Source organism: Herpailurus yagouaroundi, unplaced genomic scaffold (assembly GCF_014898765.1).
Source record: "Herpailurus yagouaroundi ecotype Mexico unplaced genomic scaffold, PumYag 28, whole genome shotgun sequence".
NCBI classification, from domain to species: domain Eukaryota; kingdom Metazoa; phylum Chordata; class Mammalia; order Carnivora; family Felidae; genus Herpailurus; species Herpailurus yagouaroundi.
In genome coordinates, this window is record NW_024412376.1 from 3,304,733 (window position 1) to 3,325,583 (window position 20,851).

Below are 20,851 nucleotides of genomic sequence, written 5' to 3' on the forward strand. Positions count from 1 at the left end.
CATGAAAACGAAGGTGGGGCCATGCCCCACCAAGGGGAGGATGGAAGTTTAGGAAGGCAGAGGAGAAAGGAGGGAACAGATTCTCCACCCAGTGGTCCAGGGTCTGGGGATGCTGAAGAAACCGGGTAGCGGGGAGACATGGTTGAGAGGTAGTGAAGACCAGCATGCCTACTGACTTTGCAAGTCACATGGAGGGGTAATTTCGAGACAGGTAGCTACTTCTTCCCAGTTGCTTAATGAGGGGCTCTGGGCCAACTTTGGGGATGGAGGTGGTAAAGGATCTGGGGATATGGAATGAGTCCTTAACATAGACAATGGCCAAGATTTTGTTGAGGCTCTGGGGAAGGCTCTGGTAGGTGCATTTTGTTTTGTGTTTTACTTGCCCTCACGGAATTATTCTTATTTACTTGCTTTGTTTTGCTATGTTACATTCTTAAGTACTTCAGTTACTAGGGCTGGAAGGTGCAGTTGAAAGTGGGGAAGCAGGTCTCTTGTGGGGAGGTGAGTGTGGAGCGGGTCCCTTGTGAGGAGGTTGGTTCATGGTAGTTTCTGGTGTTCAGCCATCCCATTTATTTGGGGAGAAGTTAGTGTGTGTGTGTGTGTGTGTGTGTGTGTGTGTGTAGGTGTTGTCCTAAGCAGACACACTCACTAACCTTATGCTTATGTCTTCTATGTCTGTACAAAATCAGGAATAAAATGAAGCACCAGGATTATTATCCAGCCTAAACCCCATGGCAGAAAATTAAGAAAGGCTTCCAAATTTTTGGTTAATAGTGATATTGCTAAAACTCACCCCTGCAACTGGTAGGCTGGCCGCCTTTCCTCTGACTCAGCCTTGCTCCCCACTGCCCTTTCCCTGGATTGATTGAAGCCATGTGAGAAATGAACCCGTGCAACTTAGCCACTGAGAAACTACACAGAAGCAAAAGGGCACCAGGAGATGCTTGTTTCCTGAAGCTGGTGAGGTTCCTGATCTTTATCATTAGTGTTCTTGTCACTCTAGTGGTCGCTCCTGTCCCTTTGGGCTTCATCTCCCAATGCCCCCTTTCTCTCCCTGTCTTCATTCTTCCTTGAGGTACCCCTGGGAAGAGCTTGGCATGAGTCTGTCATGGTACTTTCTGGGCTCTGGAATACTCAGGATTGGGGTTCCCAACTCTAGCTCTGCCATTTACTATGTGACCTGAATCTCAGTCTGTTTCCCCTTCTGTAAGAATACCTGTGTTATGGGGGTTGGTTTGATGCTTAAATAAGGTGTTTTGCTCTCAGTTGGGGACTGTTTGATCCCGATGCTGGCTTTCCTGCTGCTTATTCCAGTCACAGTGTCTTGGAGAGTGAGGTCCTGACCCCGGTGGACTCTGGGGACTATCTACTGCCTAGCATCTTAGGGCATGAATATCTGAGTCAAATCTGACTATCAAGACAAGCTTAGAGAACCAGTTTCTTTCCTCTGCATGTTTGCTGATTGGTACTTCATCTTGCAAAGGATAATTTTGCTTGGAATTTTAAATGCATCATCCAGGCCACTCCTAGCCCTCTCCTAGCCTTCTGATCAAGATGGAAGAGAAAGCCTCCTCCACCCACAGAAAGTGTTTATACTTTCCTTTCCATTTCATATTCTGCCCTCTCAGTCATCCTAAATGTTTATTTAACGATGCTCAAAGACCTTTTAAGCTTCCTTGGTTTAATGTTTGCTAAACACCCTGTCACTTCCACTTCTACTGATAATTTCCTGCTTGCTGCAAAATTGCCCTTGGTTACGCACCGTCTGGAAACTCTTAATAGAATGACTAAAGGCTCAGTCTCTCAGCGATGGGCTCCCCACAACTGTGTGGGCAGCCCATGAGGTCAGGGTGCTCTCTGGGGCAGAGAAATGAAGAGGGACTGTGGAGTCGGAAACTCACTTGGAATTCAGGAGTTCCTAAGATTTTTGGGAAAAGTTTCAAATAGTTGGTGACAATTGTCAGAATCTCAGTCAGCAGCATGTTGGTTCATCCCAGATGGCCCCAGGCGCTTGGTTTGGCCCAAAGCCTGGCCCAGAGTTTCTTCATCTTGAGCAGGGAGTGAAGGACATGACCAGACTCCAGGTGGTGGTTTAGCGCAATTCTTGGCACATGAACTACAGAGTGCCGAGGAGAAGAAGCTGGCTCTTTCTCAGGCCACAGGCTGAATGCTCAAACTCTAAGCTCAGCTGATGTTCTGTGTGATCTCTTTTTTCTTCCTAGTGGCCATAAATATACAACCATAAAAAGATGGACTTCTGGCCACCTTGGCAACAGGAAGTTGGACAGTACTGACAAATGCAGTTGCACAGGTTATGCACTGAGCAACTCTACAGGGCTAAGCCACATTGTAGCCTAGGTGAACGGCACTCTCTAGAGTTGTGTAGTGACACACATTAGGTGTAGATCCAGAAGCAAGCTGGGCAGTTCTGTGTTGAAGAACTGAGGCAAGTTCAGTTCTGAGGCTGAAGGTGATACTTGTATGGCCAAAACAAGGGATCTCAAGCAAGACTGTCCTCACCATGCCAGCCCCAGGGACATTCTACTCAGTACAGCAATTCTAAATGGGAAAGCTGCTAAGAGGTATATGGTAGCCTAGGATTGTTGGCACTTAAGTATGGCACCCAATCATTCACAAAAAAATATTTTTTGAAAAATGCAAGGGATTTCTCCACTTCCAAGCTTACAGTCTAGGGGAAGTCATAAAACTGAATCACCAGCTACATCAGGACTTCAAGTTCCTCCAGTAAGGATATTAAACAGCAAGAACTAGACTATTTCAGAGCAGAGTTAGACCATTGTCAGCTGCAGTGGTTAGGAAACCCTTCTTGGAAGAGATGGGTCTTCATATGTGGCTTGGAGAATGGGTTAGTTTGGATGGGCATGGGGGCCAAAGGAGCAGTGTTCACATGTGCAGTGACTGAGGTGAGGGCCAGAGGGTGGGAAGCATGTGAACTTGGGCCTGGATTGAGAAGTGAGCCAGAGTGGGAGTGAGGAAACATGTTAGTTGACACTGTGTCCATGCCGAGTGGTGGCAGAGACATTGGGATTGTCAAGTGGGGCTATATTTGAGAGGTTTTAATCCATAATACACTCTGTTGGGGAGCATAGAAGGCTTCTGAGTGGGACAGGCTTACGAAACAAGAAGAGTGCTGCAGATGGATCCCCCCTCCTTTTTCATCCAGGCTTCTCCCACTTAGGGAGAGCTCAGGAAGTCCTCTCAAGAGACCCTAATGGGGACAATTAGCCAATTGTCTTAGGCCCACACCTCTGCCCTTCCCCAACCCAAGTTCCATTCTCTGTAGGCCATAGTAGAGCTACCCACAGGGACAGTGGTGGCTGTCTTTCCTGGAAGCACAGCCAAATCTCTAACAATGACCACTGCACAGTGGGTGAAACAGGCCAAATTCTCTCTTGTTGCTCCTCATTGTTAATGGCTGGCTACTTCTAAATGACTGAGAAACTCTGCCATTTCATGTGGTCTGCAAAGGCCTTTCCTGACCACTGTGGAGGTGGGGAACCCAGGTAGGAAGAACCTCAGTGAACCCCAGGAGTAGATCTCAGCTAATGAGGGGCTGCTGCCCTACTGCTGTCCCTCTCCAGGGTGTCAGTGTCCAATGGCACACCCATAAGTTGCCATTGGCGTGTTCACCAGAGCAAACATGTATTTGAGATGATGTTGCATGAGATGGCTGTAGGCAGTTTGGTTACTTCAGTCCCAAAGACCTCAGCCAGTATTAGGACCAGGGCTTCCATACCAGTTAGCTTTTCCCTCAAGTCCCTTGCTCCCCAGTTTGAGCTTGTGGAGATCTTTCATCTCATCCTGGTGAGGCTGAGGCTTCTCTGGGAGTTGACTATCCCAAGCTTAGAGCCTCCCTGTCAAACTCCTATTCTCAGTCTGAGAGCAAATTGATGAAGGACAAGAGCAATGGGCCTGTCTTGCTTCCATTCAGTCTGTCAGTGAGCAAAACCATCTGCTCCCAATTATAGCTGTGGAGGCTGAGCAATGGATTGATGGGGCTGTCTCCTAAGCTGATAGGAAAACCCCATCAGTCTGTAGCTTCCCAGAAAACCATCAATGCATCTCCTTATCAGCCTAGAGGAGCTGCCACTGAGCTTGAATGGTGACTGTCATTGGCTAGATTCAGGCTCTGCAAAGCAAAAACAGAAAGTGGTTCCATTTCAGTAGTTCCCAATTCTGACTTGTGAGGCTCACTTGAGAACTGATGAGGGTTTCCTATTCAAAACAATGGAGAGGCAGATCAGCAGCACAATCCATTATGTCTTCTGACTTCAGCATGCCACAGGGAACCTGGTGAAGCCAAGATGTATCATTTTAGAGCAAAAGAAGGTGCTTCAAAGTGTCAGAGCCTTACAACACTGTTGTTGAGGTCTGGAGTGACTGAGACTCTAGGACTGTGGAAGATTCTAGAAGTGAGAGCCACTTCTTGTCTTCTTGGGTTAGGAGGCCTCTAACCTTTTCTGTTCCTTGTAGAATGGTATCTGAATTTCTCCTTTGGTGGCCTTAAAGCAGATCATGGGATGGTTAGCAATTCTCTTTTCTTTTACTGTTTGTTATATCAAAGACAGATCTTAGATCTCTTCCTATATACCCCCTGGACCTGGACCCTAAGAAACTGGGGCTTAGGAGGTGGAGTAACACATTGAGGGTCACGCAGCTAGTGAAGGAGGAGTTGGACTTTGAAACCTGATCTCTTCACTTTCAACCCAGGGTTCTTTCCCTCCCACCAAACTGCTTTCCACTTTCTGAATGTTTACATCTCAATCAGTGCCAGGAAGGAGGTGGGGATTCCACCTTTTGAGCCCTGGCAAAAATATCTTAAATCCACCATCCTCCCCATGCACAAACACACATAGACATGAACACACAATTGATTCTAATGGAAGGTAAAGTTGAAAACAGAAATTCTGGGGCAGATGCCTGGCCCCAGCCCTGACCTATTAAATCAGAATGTTCCATGGTGAACACAGCTCTATAGGAATTCTGAAGTTCAACCAGCCTTGAGAACCATGGCCCCATGAGTGCTTTCTGGGGGACCCCAAGGACAGCAAGGCGGATCTGATGGAGGTGAGGGGCAATTGAGGCTTCTGTAGGGCAGTTTGAACAAAAAAATCTCTGCTTTTCAATTCTTTCGAGTGAGGATGGCTTATGATAAGGAGGGAGCAGGTGGGAGTAAGTGAGACCTGATGCCATGACCATGCAAGTCTTTGAGGACAAGAAACCTCTTGACTGTACAGTCCTGGCTCAGTGCTGTGGACATGAGCAACCTCCCTGACTATTATTAAATGAATCGATGCTGCAGCTGGAGATTGTGCCCTCGTGCAGCTAGGAAAGGTCTCCATCCTGCTCTGTGGATGCTATCCATTCAATCCCAATCGACTTAGCCAAATTCAACAGATGCTGGTGAAACCTCTGCCGAGTGTAGTCCAGATGCTAGGGACCACACACATCTGGGTGAGCTGAGAGCTCTGACCTCAAGACCCCTTGTGTGGAGAGGGGAAAGCCTCAAAGTGCCAGGATCCCTGGAAGAATGGAAAACTGACCCCAGAAGTATTGGGTTCTGATCCATAAGTGCAAACCCAAATCTTAGCTGTTCTTCAAATAGCTTTACTGGGAAGAGTACTGTCATGTAGGTCTAATCGTGTGTGTGTGTGTGTGTGTGTGTGTGTGTGTGTTACAAAATACTTTCTTAGGCAGCCTGAAGCACTCATTCACTTTTGTTGACCTTTTAGTTATCCTTAGCATTTTCAGGGTGATGATATCATTATTGGAAATGAATGGCTCTGTAGAACAAGGAGGTGGCTATGTCCAAAACTCAGTCTGTCCATCCATCCATCCATCCATCCATCCAAAATTTGTCACTAATTTTTGTCTGAAGTAGACAAGGTGGGTACGTACATAGGTTCTCAGACAGTTGATTCACTGAAATGGAGGAAAGCAGCTTGGAAAAATGCAAATCCCGTATATGGGGAGGTTTTCAGGGGAGGTTAGCAAAACTTCAGAGCTTTTACAAAAGTGGAGTTCAGAAATGTTGAAGAAGTTTTAACTCTGTGGCCTCAGGCCAGTGGCAGGAGAGCTGACAGGGACTTTGAGTACATAGAAATGACTGCCAGGTCCCAGGTAATCCTGTGTCTGATAAGGTAAGGGATTCCAAAGTTTAGGCAAGAGGGAGACTGAGACCTGGAGGAAAAATAGTTGCTTTTCCTTGTAAGAGTTGTAAAGAATTTTGCTTTTTAAAGTTGGAAAGATGATTACTGGCTGACCAAACTATCCTCCAGGCACCTGGTTAGTATGGTTACTTTCTGGGAGACCCCAACTCCCCTGCAGAGCCTGGGGAATTGCCTGTCAAGCCTCATAAATGTTGCCACAGGCCTCGGGACTCCTCAGCGGGTCTGTGCCTATACATGGTCTCGCCACCTTCGGGACTTGTTCTCAGCGAGCACTGTCTCCTTTCAGGTTTGGGTTTCTCCCTGCCCACACTGGGCCCACCTCTGCTTCTTGGCAGACCCTTGTGCTGGTCACGGCCACAATCAAATCATCCCTGACATTTGTATAATCTCTTTATAGTTTACAAAGTGCCTATCCTGCACCATCTCATCAGCTTCTCCCAGCAGCCGTGAGCAAAAGGGCATGGGTTAATTAGGCAGAGTCAACACACATTTATGGAGAGCAGACTGTGGGTGGGGGCCAGGCACAGCTAACTGGGTTCTTGTCTTTAAGAACTAGATTGTAGGCTCTCCGAGAGCAGTGCCCTTGTGCATTTCTCCTCAGCATGCTCCCAGCTCCTAGCAGAGTGCTTAGCATACAGTGGTGCTCAATGAAAGGATGAATGAATGAAAGCTGTCAAGTAAACTCTTAGTTCTCCCTGGGTGGAAGAGATGAGGGACAGAGAAGAGACTGGACTGGCTTGCCTGTGGTCACGCAGGTAGGGCATGGCAGATGCAGAAATTCCTGCCTCCATACCCCACCCATCCCTTCCCCTCCCTACAAGCCTCTTGAGAGCAGCCTGGGAGCAAGCAGGACCTGGGTGGTGTGGCTGCAGGAAGCTCCACCCTCTCCCCCATAGAGTGACTTCAAAGAGGTCTGAAGCATCAATGCATCGGGAAAGCCAACACAGGCTGTTCTCAGGATGTTCCCAGGAACTCTGAGCCTCTTCCCAGAATGTCTCAACCTGAGAAAGCACATCCCAGGCTACAGCCACTTTCCAGAGGGATGCAGCCAGCTGGCAGGCCCAGAGCTGCTCAGGCTTGCTCTTCCCTCAGGAAGCAGCCTTGCTAGGATTGGGGAAGGGGCCAAGCTGCCCACCTTCCAGTTCCCCCAGGCCTTGGGGCACTCAGGGGAGCAGGGAGGGTGTGTCTTGGAAGGTGAGGCTCTTCAGGGGATGACTTATCTCTCATGCACAGGGCTCCTTCCTGCAAACAGCTTCCAGGGGAGGCTCCTGGTCCCATGGTTGGCTGCACAGTTGCCTGTCCTGGCAATCTGTGTTTGTGGAAGCTTTGCAGAGCAGTCCCAAGGGAAGAGAATGTGATGACTAATGGAAACATGTCCCGGCAGAAGGGTGGGCAGGCCTGGCAAAGGACAGGCTTCTTGCTGACACAACACGGGTTCACAGCGCAGGCTGGCTGTGGCCCCTGGGAGGAGGTGGGTGCAGGCTCCTGGTAGGTGGGCACACAGGGTCTCTTCCCACAGACTCACAAGGGGCAGCATCTATTTGAGGACTGATCAGACGGGAACCTACCTCTCCCTGCCACAATGGCTGGAAAGGAGAGAAGCATGAAGCAAAGTGATGGAGGTAACTAGCTGGCAGGACATAGAGCCAGTGCCATGCCCAACTCCCAGCTGGGTGATAGGAAGCAAGCTTGTGAATGGCTCTGAGCTATGGCTTTCTCACCCATGTTGGGAATATAACGGTATCCTTGACTTAGCTCCCTCTATCACAGAGTTGCTGTGAAGGTCCAGTGAGGTGTGTGGGTTTTTTGTTTTTGTTTTTGTTTTTTTAACCTCATTAAGCAATAACTTGACAAACTGAAAAGTGTTGCCTGACATAGGGGTTTCATGCTTCTACCCAATGGCTGGTGGCAGGCAAGTGCAAGCCAGAGTTATTGATCACTTTAAGTATTGTGAAATTCACCACCATCTTAGACTTCAAACATGTCTTATGTCCTCTCCAGAGTTTTTCCCGGTGACTACTTTCCTCATCTCTCCAACATATTATGCCTGGCAGCCTTACCTTTGTGGCTGTTCCTGTCCCCAGCCCTGTGCCATCCTGGGCTCTGGAGATAGTCGCCCTGCCCCATCAGTTCCTGACATGTGACTTCAAACAGGACCCTGGCCTCTGCAGAGGCTCGGCTTCCTCTTTCTACAATCAAAGATGTTAATAAAGCTGTTTGCTTTAAAGGACTGAAGTGAGATACTGCATGAGAAAGTGCTGGAAAGCTGTACAGATGTCAGTTTTTCTCATTGTCATTGCCAGTTATTCCTCCTCAAACCGGAGCGCTATTGGCAGTGACCACTTCTGTGAGCCACACTCCAGACTGCACTGGGGGGTGCTTTTCTCTTCCTCTTCCTCTTCCTTTCCCTTCCCCCTGGGCGAGTCCAAGGGCACAGCATGATGACCTCATTGTTTGATAGCTCAGAGTTGGGGTATAAGGCAGGAGGTCCTCCTGCCTTCCCAGGCCTTCCCAGTTACCCTAGATTATCTTGTGATGCAGTGCGCATTATTGTACACAGGAGTCTCCAACAATCAGCCAGGTGCAGGCAGGCAGGCTCCTGGAAGATGCCAACATGACAGACACTTCCCAAAGAAAATAAGCTGAACCGGGAGGTTACTCATGCCTACGACCTCCTGGAGCCAGGGAGAAGAGGCTTTTATGGAGCTGTTTCCTGCTGTTCACTGACTCTCCTCCTAAAGATGCCTGAGAGGTTGGCCACATCTTAGCTGACACTAAGGGAAAAATCTGGAAAAAAAACAAAAAAACAAAAAAAAAACAAGGAAGATTTCTCTATGAGAAAGTCAAGGGTCTTGGGTAAGGATGTGTTTCTCTGGAACAGGGTACACCTCTTGCAGGACGTTTTAGAAGATGGGGAGACATCGGGGCGCCTGGGTGGCGCAGTCGGTTAAGCGTCCGACTTCAGCCAGGTCACGATCTCGCGGTCCGTGAGTTCGAGCCCCGCGTCAGGCTCTGGGCTGATGGCTCAGAGCCTGGAGCCTGTTTCCGATTCTGTGTCTCCCTCTCTCTCTCTGCCCCTCCCCCGTTCATGCTCTGTCTCTCTCTGTCCCAAAAATAAATAAACGTTGAAAAAAAAAATTAAAAAAAGAAAAAAAGGAAGATGGGGAGACATGCAAGGCTGCAAAACCAGATATCAGTTACCATGTCTTTGGGCAAAGGCAAAAAGTTCTGGGTGTGAAGTAAGTCAGCACACAGAACACTTGTACTGGAATGAAGATTGTAAGATTACATAACCATTTTCTAGGGGCACGGGGTGGGGGGGGGGCACCAGATTTTATCATTTTATTTTGCCTAGTGTGAGACCTTTACTCTAGTTCTGTGCTAGTCACTAGCCATGTGTGGCGATTTGAGTTTAAACTACCTGAAATTAGACAAATGACAAGTCCATTCCTCAGGCCCACTAGCCGCATTTGAAGTCCTCCACAGCCACATCTGGCCAGTGGCTACTGTCCTGAAGAGCACAGATGTAGAGCATTCCCACCACTGCCTGAATCTCTCTTGGACAGGGCGGCTCTCATCTGCCCAGACATTCTTCTGTTTGGGGGTGGGAAGCCACAGAGGAAATGAGAAGAGTTATTCAAGAAATGTGAAGAGGAAGAACAACTTAACATTCAGCCATTGACGTCCAGAATCTGATCCTTCAACAATAAAATGGCTGTGCAAGCCAGACTGTTGTCCTGAGAAACAAATTTCCGTATCTCTTTACCCACCCCACCCTGCCCCCTTTAACATTTCAGCAACTGAGCATGCACAACTCAGCTTGGAAATTTCTCCACAGCATAGAAGAGAGCCAGGCTTAGCTGCAGTCAGAGGGAAAGTGGGTGTGAAGTAGGAAAAGCAAAATACAAACCAGACTATGTATTTTCGGAAGCACAGGCAGGGTGTGTGTTCTGCCTGAAGAATGTGGACAGAAGAGAAAAAAAAGTGAGAACTGGGAAGCACCTGGACCTATGTTTGTGGAACCGTCCTCTCCAGTCCTGGGCTGGTGAGGGGCAGGGGAGTCCAGCAGGATGGAGGCCATACTGAACAGAGTCTGCAACACATCAACCTATGCACAGCCATGCTAAGGTCAACCTGTGGCATACATAGGGTAGCCTTGGAAGCCCCTGTGGGCTGACCTCCTCAGGCTGCCTTTGGTCATGTGTGGTGTGGACACTGGGCTGGCAGCCAAGGGGTCTTCCATGGCATACACCATGACAGGCAGAAGTGGCCCACTGTAAGGCTGGTGTTGGACTTCTAGGGCACTGAACCAGATGGTGGGTAGGCAAAGTGTCAGCATCTGTATCCAGTAGTGAGGCCAAGGCAATCTGAGGTAGATACTTAATTCTGCTTAAAGATAAGCAAGACCAGCCTGAGAGAGATCTACACTGCAGCCTTCTGGTAGACAAAGGATAGTATCCAGACACTGGAGGAGGTTGAGAACACCAAACCCGAGGTCTCTGCTCCATTCTTGCTGACATAGGATGAGCAAGTGCCCCTCTTTTCATGCACCCAGAGAACATTTTATAAGGAGAAGCAGGAGGAGGGAAATTTTATCTTAGTAACAGAATTTTTAGCCAAAAGAGTCTGTCTGTTTCCTAAAAAAGCTTTTAACATGACTGGATTAGAGTAAGTTTAAACTGGATGTAGTTAATATTTTTCTTGTTAATCAGTAGGTGGAGACTCAAGAGGGGAAATATCAGATTAGCTATTGGCAAACTAGAAACACTACATTTTCTCTGTCCATCTGTGTTGTGGTGGGAGTTGAATCTAGAGACCCTGACATATGAGCAAAAACTGAATTGATGATCAAGAATCAACACCACTCAGAAGACCAGACATGGTAGGATTAGAGCAATGTGAGACCCAGAGAAAAGGACCCAACTGGGTGATCATGGGGACCTCCACCATACTGGTTCAGAATGATTTCTTTTGTCCTAGTGAGGAGGAAATGAGACCTGCTGTCAGAATCTACTAGATAAGTTATACATGTGACCTTCATGGTTAGTTGTATCATGTCATATCAGTTGAGATACTGCAAGTGACACAAAACCCAACTGAAATTGGCAAAAAAGGGAGTTTACTGCTTCATGGAACTAAGAGTATAATATTCTCTCCCAGCTTTGGGTGTGGTTAGATGCAGGGCTCTAATGATGCCAGTACATCTCAGTCTAAAGTTTTCTCTCATCTCTGCTGTTCTTCATCTTGACTTCACTGCCAAGTAATTCTCCAGTGACAATATGGCTGCCAGTAGCTCCACGAACCCAGCAGGATCAACTCACGTCCTTTCCCCAGAGTGCCATAAACTGTCTCATTGCATTTCATTGCCACTGATTGTTTCTGACAGGCATCTCTCATTTAATTGCTGTGACCAGAAGAATTCCGTGCTCTAACTGGCCATGTGTCAGTTCACACATCTACCTGGAGGCAGATGTGGAGTTAACCCCACGTGCAGGTGACACATGGATGGGTGGGGGAGGGAGAAAGGATGCTGAGCAGTCAAAAAACTGTGGTGTAAACTGTATTTGTTAATTGTTATACAAGGCAGTGGAGTTGGTCATTCTCAAGAGATTATTTTGTTAACATTACAAGGACTTAGGCTTTAGGTATTGGCAGATAGACTGTAGGTAAATATCTACTGACCTGACTTGGCTTTTTCATCATCATAGTCAAGATTCTGATGTTCAGAGTGGACTGAGGGGCACTTACAGAATTTGTCAGAGTACACGGTGTATTTTGAAGGCATGCCTTGCAGTACCAGTTCTCCTGAGTCCATAGGAAATATTGTGGCCAAAGGGTCATTAATGTCTAACCTTCTGTTTTATTCTGGTTGTGATTCTAAAGCCCAGACCATTGGTGACCCCTGGAATTTGCCCTTGGGTCACAGGACACTTTAAGATATTGTTGAGGAGGTTGTGCATATTTACATCAGCTTTCAAGGTGAAATATTTTTAGTGTTTTTTTGTGGCTGCTACTTGTTTTTCTTTCTCTTTCTTTTCATTTACTACCATTGATTCAAAGCCCTTAAGCCCAAAGAGGACATAAGATCAAAGAGACTCTGTAACTGGAGGGAGTGTAGCAGTGGAGACCTGGAAGGTATTCTAGAGGTCTGGACAAAGGACAACAGATAATTGTCAAAGTCTTCATTTTTATGTTCCCTAGACTTCAATTATGGTGTCAGTAGCAGATTGAATGTTGTTCCCTAAAATTTATGTCCCCTGAAACCTTAGAATGTGACTTTATTTGCATATAAAGTTTTGCAGATATGATCAGTTAAGATGAGTGCATACAGGATGAGAGTGGGCCCTAGATCCAATGACTGGTGCCCTTATAAGAAGAGAGGTCACAGACACAGGGAGGAAGGCCATGAGGATGGAGGCAGCAACTGGAGCTACAAGTCAGGGAATGCCATGGAATGCTGAACTGGAAGAGATAAGAAAGGATTCCTCCCTGCAGCCTATGGAGGGAACACTTCTGTGTTGGCTCTTGACTTTAGACTTCTAGCCCCCAGAACTGTGTGAGAACCAATTTCTGTTGTTTTAAGCCACCCAGTTTGTGGCAATTTCTCACAACAGATCTAAGAAACAAATACAGGGGCTTTTAAAGAAGTCTAAGGCCTGGAGCCTTTGATTGAGTCAGAGAGTAGACATAGTGACATAGAGGTCCCCTTGGAGGATCCTCGACAGGGTCTGTTTGAAGGATTAATTTTTGCTTCCAGACAAGGTTGACCCATCCACACCACATTCTTCTATAAGGCCACCACATTTGGCTCTACAGTTCGCATTGCTCAAGGGGTGAGAAGAGACAGGAATCTTGTCTGCTCCATCAGCCAAGCCCTGTGTGTTGGTGCAAAAATAAATACTCTGGAGGAAGGAGCTTCTTTTCTTCACTGCTCTGTCTGTTCCTCAAGCTGCGTGCCATAGGGTTGAGGTTGCCCAGATAGTGCACCACTATCTAATTCACACAAAGCCACCATATAGACAGCAGTGGCCTTGATCTGGCTCTACAGAAGCCCCAACATTGCCCCTCCTTAGGCAGGATCCTTTGTTCTTTCCATAAGCACACTCCTCCAATGCACACACTTTTTCAATATTCAGTTAATCCCCATTATTTGTGGATTCTGTGTTTGTGAATTCATCTACCTCCTAAAATTTATCTGTAATCCCAAAATCAGCACTCATGGTACTTTTGCAGTCATTCATGGACATGCCAATGAACATTTCGGTCTTCTAATGAGTGTGCTCCCAGCTGATGATCCACTGTCACCTTGTTTCATACCGTTTCAAACAAGTGTCCTTTTGGTGATCGATTTAGTGCCACATTTTTTTGCATTTTTGTGCTTTTTGTTAGTGCTTTTCATGTTTAAAATGGCCTACAAGGGTGAGGCCAAAGTGCTGTCCAGTGTTCTTAAGCACAAGAAGGCTGTGATGTGCCTCCAGAGAAGATACATGATCGATAAGCTTCATTCAGGAGTGAATTATCTTGCTGTTGGCCTTGAGTTACACTAATGAATCAACAATAAATATTTTTTTAAAGGTGTCTTTAAATTGAAACAGGCATCAAATGAGGTTATGTATTAATAGGTTGATGAGAATGTGACTAACCCTGAATTTTCTCTAGGAGCAATGGTTCCACACTCATTCATTCTGTGTTGGCAGAGGCTTTATAAAACATAACTACTGCGAATAGCAAAAACCGTGTGTTTTTCAACTAGGGCCTGTGAGGAGAATGGGGATGAATTGGTAAGCATTTATACCCCAAAGGGCCTCTCTCTATGTAACAAAATGAAGAAAGCCCTAGATTACTGGAGCTCTAGAAAGTTCTCGGTTCGCATGTGCAAAGATCACTGCTTTCATGTAGCCAGCAACTGCAGAGCACCCATGACATGGGGGAGGGCAGTGCCAGTGCGAAGTTAAGTTTCCTCCTTGAGAACTGAGCACACTCTCCACAGCAGTGATTTACTCAGCAACCATCTGGGCCCCCCAAACAAAGTGAGGCAAATGAAAACAAAATAAAAAATAAAACAAAACAAAACTAGAGATCTGGCTGCAAATAGGAGTACAGAAATCAGAGCAAAAAAACAATAAAAGCAAACTATTACTTAATAACAGGCATCTCACAGGAAGCCATGGCTATTGAGTCAGCTGAGTTACAGGGAGCAGATGGGAAGAAATTTCAGAATAGAAGTAATGGAGAAATCCATTCATTCTCTCTTCAAGATGTATCAGAGTCACTTTCATTATTTTAATTCTCATTAAAACCAAACCAAAACAGCTATACCAAAATACCAAAAAAGGAGAAGAAGATAAAGGGTCTCCCTGTTCATCATACCAACTAGTCTGAGAACTTCACAAAGCCAGTTAGAAAGCAACTGTGAAAATTCTAAGACTGGAAACACTGGCCCAGGGACCTGATTTATAGGAACAGTAATTCACCCACCAGTAATTCAGAATTTGGATTATTTTCAGAGGGTCAACATTTAAGTTTACCCTGGAGCTTACCTGAAGAAATTTAACCTTAACAAATGACTCATTTCACATTTTAAAAAAAACGGAAAGAAATGACTCATAATGCAAACTAATATTGGAAAATAATTTACTCAAGGGGAATGTTAAAACACTATGGAAGAGAACAATCTTTTTAAATTAGCCTCAGGCAACAAGGGGCCAACTAGCACATATTTATGGTATTTTTAGTGCCTTCTCATGCAAAGTGCTCTGTAGATTCCTAGCTTAAAAGCAGTTTTTGCCACTGAGTAACCTTGTGTGAGTTAGGTCAAAGTCTTATTGAGCCCGAGTTTCTTTACATGAAAATATCTAAGTCATAGGGTCATTGTAAAAGTCAAATGACAATTCACAGGAAAGAGCTGTAGCAATTATGAAAGGCCATGCAAATGGTAGTAATTATACTTACTGCAGCCACCTGAGTGTTACCCCAGGCTCATTCCCCACCATGCTCTTCAACTGGCTCTGTGCTCCAGTGGAGCCAGACTACCACATGTTCCAGGTACTCTCTGCATTGATTCAGACTCTTCTCTTCCTTCTTCATGGGTCCAAATGCTAACCCTTTCCTCATGACCCAATTTATATTTTATTGCTTCATCCAGTTATATGAAAACTCCCCTTCCTGTGAACTTCTATAGTATGTTGTCTGCACATAGATTAACTCACATGGCTTGCTGAGCCTTATATGGCAGCCATTTTGTGTGAAAGTTTTATATTCTCTACTGAGAATATAAGCTTTATACTCTCTACTGCAGGCTCCTTGAGGACCAGGATGCCTCTCTTCCACATATTACTTAACCCAGTGACTTCCACGTAGCTTGTACACAACACCTTATTGAATGTGTTATACATTTCCTAGGAGGTCTCCTTTGAACAGGCTGTAACTTCAAGGGTTCTTTGAAAAGTATGACTGTCTCAGAACACTCAATTCTGCAGATGTGGTCTGATCCAAGGGTTTTAGGAAGGCTAATCCAGACTCAAAGTGTAGGTTGGAACCAAGGTACAGGTCCATAGCTCACATAGATTTAGGCTAGCAAGGGTCAGAATCAGTGCAGTGGAAAATGCCAAGGAAGAATTTAATGTGCTAATCCTTGCAAAAAAGGAGTTGCCCAAAATTGTGTTTGTAAGGGTAGTAATTAGCAAAACTTCTTGGTTGACTGCAAGTATTACAAATAATATCTGTTCCCCTTTACCTACCAGTACCTGTATTTGTTTTGCTTCTGAAGGGAAAGAATTTATGAAGAAGCAAGGAACCCCCTCCACCATCTGTCCCCTCAAAAACAGTGGAGGGTGGATGGATGTTATGGAATCTGTTTCCTCGCAGCCTTGTGCCATCAGTTTGATCTTAACAGACAGGGGACTGGAGGTTAGTACTCACTGCTGATAGAAATATTTGAGGGACCATAGGACTCTACAGTCAGGCCAAGATGCTTCAGCCCCTAGCAGGGTTCTTGGCTTTTCTGCCTTTCCAGGAGCCAGCATTCCAGGGAATGGAAATATTGGGAGCGTCTGGAGTTGCCTTGGCAGAAGCAATGGGCAGAGGTGAGGTGATCTACTATAAGAGGCCTTCTTGGGGGAACCATGGGCAGATGAGAGGGTGAGTGGGAGCAGAAGGACAAAGCAGACTGGTTTAAGACCACCTGAGAAGTGGCAGTGTAGAGCTCCTAGAAATGCCAAGAGTATATTTGGGCTTGAGTTCCCACTACTGCTTGGGAAGTCACTATGGAGCTGGCAAAACTTTGGGTGCCATCTTACTTACAAAGGGATTTGTGCTTCAGGCACACTAGAAGCATCACTGGTCACCAACAATGGAGGCACTTGATTAAAATGTTGTATTTATTTTGATGATCAAAATTCAAATGGTATGAAATAGTATGCAGTCTGCATCCAATCCCTCTTCCCCAGACATCATTGTTGCTCTCTAGAGGCAATCAGTGTTACCTTTCCCATGTGTCCTTAGAGACATTTCATACATACAGAAGTAGAAGTATGTATTTTCCTCTCCCACTTTTGTTGGTGCAGATGACAACATTGTATGTCATATATCATCCTGAACTTTGCTTTTTTTTCCACTTTAACATGATATCACTAGCAGCTTAAAAGCTGCCCTAAAAACTACCCATCCCAATGTCTTGTTTAATAGCTACATAGTAGTCCAGTATATAGATGTACCACAATTCATTTGAACAATGTTCCCTATTGATGAACATCCAGGTTTCCCCCGGTACTTTGCTATTCTAAGCAGTGCTAGAATGAATAATCTTGGGTATATGACATTTCACGTATATGTGAGTTTATACTCACAAATACATGTGTTTGACAATTGCTTGCAAATGAAGTTGCTATGTCACAGGTGTATCCAGTTGTAATTTTGATACATATCGCCAAATTACACTTTAGAGAAGTTGTACCAAGTTATATTCCAAATAGCAGCTCATGAGCTTGCCTATTTCCTTACACCCTTGCTCACAAAGTTGGCAACAGGTATGGCACCAAAATTTTGTATCTTGTGCCTATCTGAAAGGCAGAAAAACAGTAAAGGATACAGTTTTAAGTTGCTTTTGTCTTATTGTGAATGAGGTTGAACACACTTTCCTGTGTTTAAGATCCATTTTTATTTTCTTTCCGATGAATTTTCTATTCATGCCCTTTGCCTGTTTTGTTATTGGTGGTGGTGTTTGGTCTCTTAATTTTGCAATGCTTTTTGTATATTAGAGAAATCTGAATTGCAAATCTTTCATCAATTTGTTGTTTGTTACAGATCATTTTAAATAACAGTAAAACATACCATTGGCCTAGTTTAGCTACTTTATTTAATCAAAATGTACACAATTACATTCCTGAAAAAGAGTCCTATACAAGTTAAATGTTCACAAGTGGGGAGACTTCCCTATTCAGATGCAGAGCAACGTGATAAATACTGATTTGCAAGAGTCAGAAAAGCTTACAGAACACCTGTGTTTGGCACTGTGAGAAATACAAACAAGTAGGTTTTAAAATCCATGATTGCATAAGCCAGAAGTGGTGGACCAGTAAAATGGTTGCAACTGGGAAGAGAGGCGTGGACAGAGGACAAGGGTGAGAATCCCTTTTACCCTGTAAAAGAGGACACTGCATGAAGGGACTCAGGAGTCCCTGAAAGGGCAGGAGTAGTGTGGTGAGGTAGGGGCTGTGTCAGCCACAAGGCAAGGCCTTGGAGAGGTCAGGTCAGCAGCAACTGGTCACTACTGACAAGGGAATCAAGGCCCAATGCCTGGAAGGACCAATTTCCTCACCAGCAAACTGCCTTTGCCTCTTCTGTGGCTGGGTCCATAAATAAATCTCTGATCTCTTCCACTGCCATCCCCAGTTCAAACCATTACCCAGAGCTCCTAGAGTAGGCTTCTAGAAGCCCCAAACCAGTTCATAAGGTAGGTATAGGTCTAAGCCAGTCAAGGTAGGTAGTGCAACTTCATACCATTCTATTTCCCTCTTCAGTTCCTGCCTGGGGCTCCATTCCTCTGTTACAAACGCTAAGAGAAAGGGAAAAAGCAACAAAAAAATTTGTTTTTCTCTGAAGAATAAAACTAGCTGGCAGAACTCAGGCCTGCTAGGCATGGTGGAACAAGATACTAAAAGAACTTCAGGAGGCCAATGCCAAACACAAAACCAAGATATATTATCTACAGTAGTAGTATCATTTGTTGATAGTTATTGTAGTTATATCTCAGTAAATAATTTTTGTTGATTAGACTGGTTAGAATCTTTAGTCTATTTATATTCTAGCCCTGCAGAATTTCTGTGGTAAGACTAAAAATGTTGAAAATCTGCCTTTTTTGGTAAGGTCTAGGAATGCCTCCTTTCCAATTCCTCACTTTTTGTATTTCCTATGCTCCTTGGCTAAGTTTCTCAAATTTGGATACAAATGAAGGTGACATTCCTTCCTGGACACATAGAGTATTGGAATAGTCAAAGCCATCTTCAAATGTGGCCTCAAGATCATCAATAAACAAGTTTTGTCTATAACAATGTGATAATGGCCTACTGATCACCTATTTGTGATAGATACTATGTACTTTATCTCTAAGTCTCTCAATTATCCAAGGCAGGAATGATACTCTGTTTCATTGGTGAAGCAACCAGAACTTAGAAAGGTGAAACAATCTCCTGAGATCATATAGCTAGTGACAGAGCCGAGATTTGAACACAGTTTAAAAAACTTTTTTTAAATGTTTTATTTATTTTTGAGAGACAGAGAGTGAGCAGGGGAGGGGCAGAGAGAGAGGGAGACACAGAATCTGAAGCAGGCTCCAGGTCCTGAGCTGTCTGCACAGAACCCGACATGGAGCTCTAACTCACGAACTGTGAGATTGTGACCTGAGCCAAAACTGGATGCTCAACCGACTGAACCACCCAGGTGCCCCTGAACTCAGTTTTGTAAACCCAAGACCTGAACAGTTGTTACTACCCCCTGCTATATGCTCTACTGCCAAATTTCTTTTCTAATCTACCAGATTTAGAGCTCTGTAGCATCTCAAGATTGTTTCAGTTTTCTATACCCAAAATAGTAGGTCTTGATCTAAATGGTAAGCATTGTTCTTAAGATGCTGGTGACCTCACAAATGAAAACAATTTTCTGTTCAGTGCAACTGGAGGGTAATTAAACACACACACAAACAGAGACCCTCCTACAATAAATTACTGAGCCATATGTTATAGATGACAAGCACATTAGAAGCTTAGAGATACATTTAATATCAAGAATTGAAATCTCTGGGGAAGCCTTCCTTGAAGGAGAAAGTTTCTGTTTTGGACCTCAAAAAGTGATTAGGATTTTGAAAGGCTAATAAGAAAGAAGAGGCTAACATTGGCTTATGGCAACGTGGTCAACTAGATGTCCTAGAAAATCTCCCATACAATATAGCTAACCTTGCTGGATGCAAAATTCTTTTGAAGTGTATCACTGAGTTTGCGAAAAGGTGACAGTAATTCCTAGAGGCTAAAAACAGAAAGTTACTGATGCCTTTGGCAGTCTTGGTTGTCTAGATCAGGGATTAGCAAACATTTTCTGTAAAGGGCCAGACAGTAAATATTCTTGGCTTTATAAAACGACGTGGTCTCTGTTGCAACTACTCAACTCTGCCTTTGTAGAATGAATGCGGCTATAGACAATACATAAACAAAGGGGTGTAGGAGGATTTCACTTGCAGTAAGCTGGAACTAGGCCATGGGCCATACTTTGCCTATCTCTAATCTAGAATTTTGGAGTTTAATTCCTTTTGTGAATCTTATGATCTCAAGCCCATACAAGGTGAGAAGATAGAACTGAGACAACACTCACACATCAATAGGATCCCCAGGGAAAATATGGATTAAGAGAATGTGGTCCCTGGCAAAGAAAAACAGACAGGGAAACTTGTTTCATCAGGTTGGGCTCTGGGGGAAAAAAGAAAAGTATCTCCACTATGAATTTGTTACTATAAGTAGGTCTACTCATATAGTATTGGGTTTAAATTTATACTACCTGCATTATGCAAGAAACTTCAAACTGCAAAATTAACTGAAAGTGGTTCTTGATTGGTAGTGTCTTAGAGCATCTTACCAAACATGAGTTCATAAACCCAAACTACAAACCACATAAGGAAATAAGCCACTGTGAGCAAGAGTCAACAGAAACAACAAATTGCAGAATTATTCTGTTAAGGATTTGATGTATTGCAATTCTTGGTTACAGAAAACGTTTAAAGAAATTTTAAAAGGAATAAGAAAGAATAAGAGGCTATTTCAGGCAATAGGAAGAACAGAAGCAAAGATTCAATGGTGGGGATGAGAACATATTAAGGTACAAGGAAAAAGTAGTTCTCAATAGGGTTCATATGAGGGTATTAACAAATGAATGAATCAAGCATTGATTAAATTCATAGTGTTCACCCAGCACTATGCTAGGCACTAGTAGAAGAGATGAATAAGAGAATCTCTGTCTTCAAGGAGATTCCAATGTAAGAGAATCAGGTAAATAAATAAACTCCATAAAATGTGATACTTTAATTAAATAAGGTACAAAATATAGCAGAGGCCAATGTGGAAGTTGTCCATTCTACCTAAGGAAGTCAGAATCAGTTTCTTGGTGGACCTCAT

General features: G+C 44.6%; 1 long non-coding RNA gene across 1 annotated transcript in view; it reads left to right on the plus strand.

Annotated features, from left to right (window-relative positions):
- Positions 1-372: 372 nt before the first annotated feature.
- Positions 373-20,851, plus strand: part of LOC121015376 (uncharacterized) — a 47,687-nt gene continuing 27,208 nt past the window's right edge. The window contains exon 1 of the long non-coding RNA XR_005783814.1: positions 373-960. This is a non-coding gene — a long non-coding RNA (uncharacterized LOC121015376). The remainder of the gene's footprint in view (positions 961-20,851) is intronic.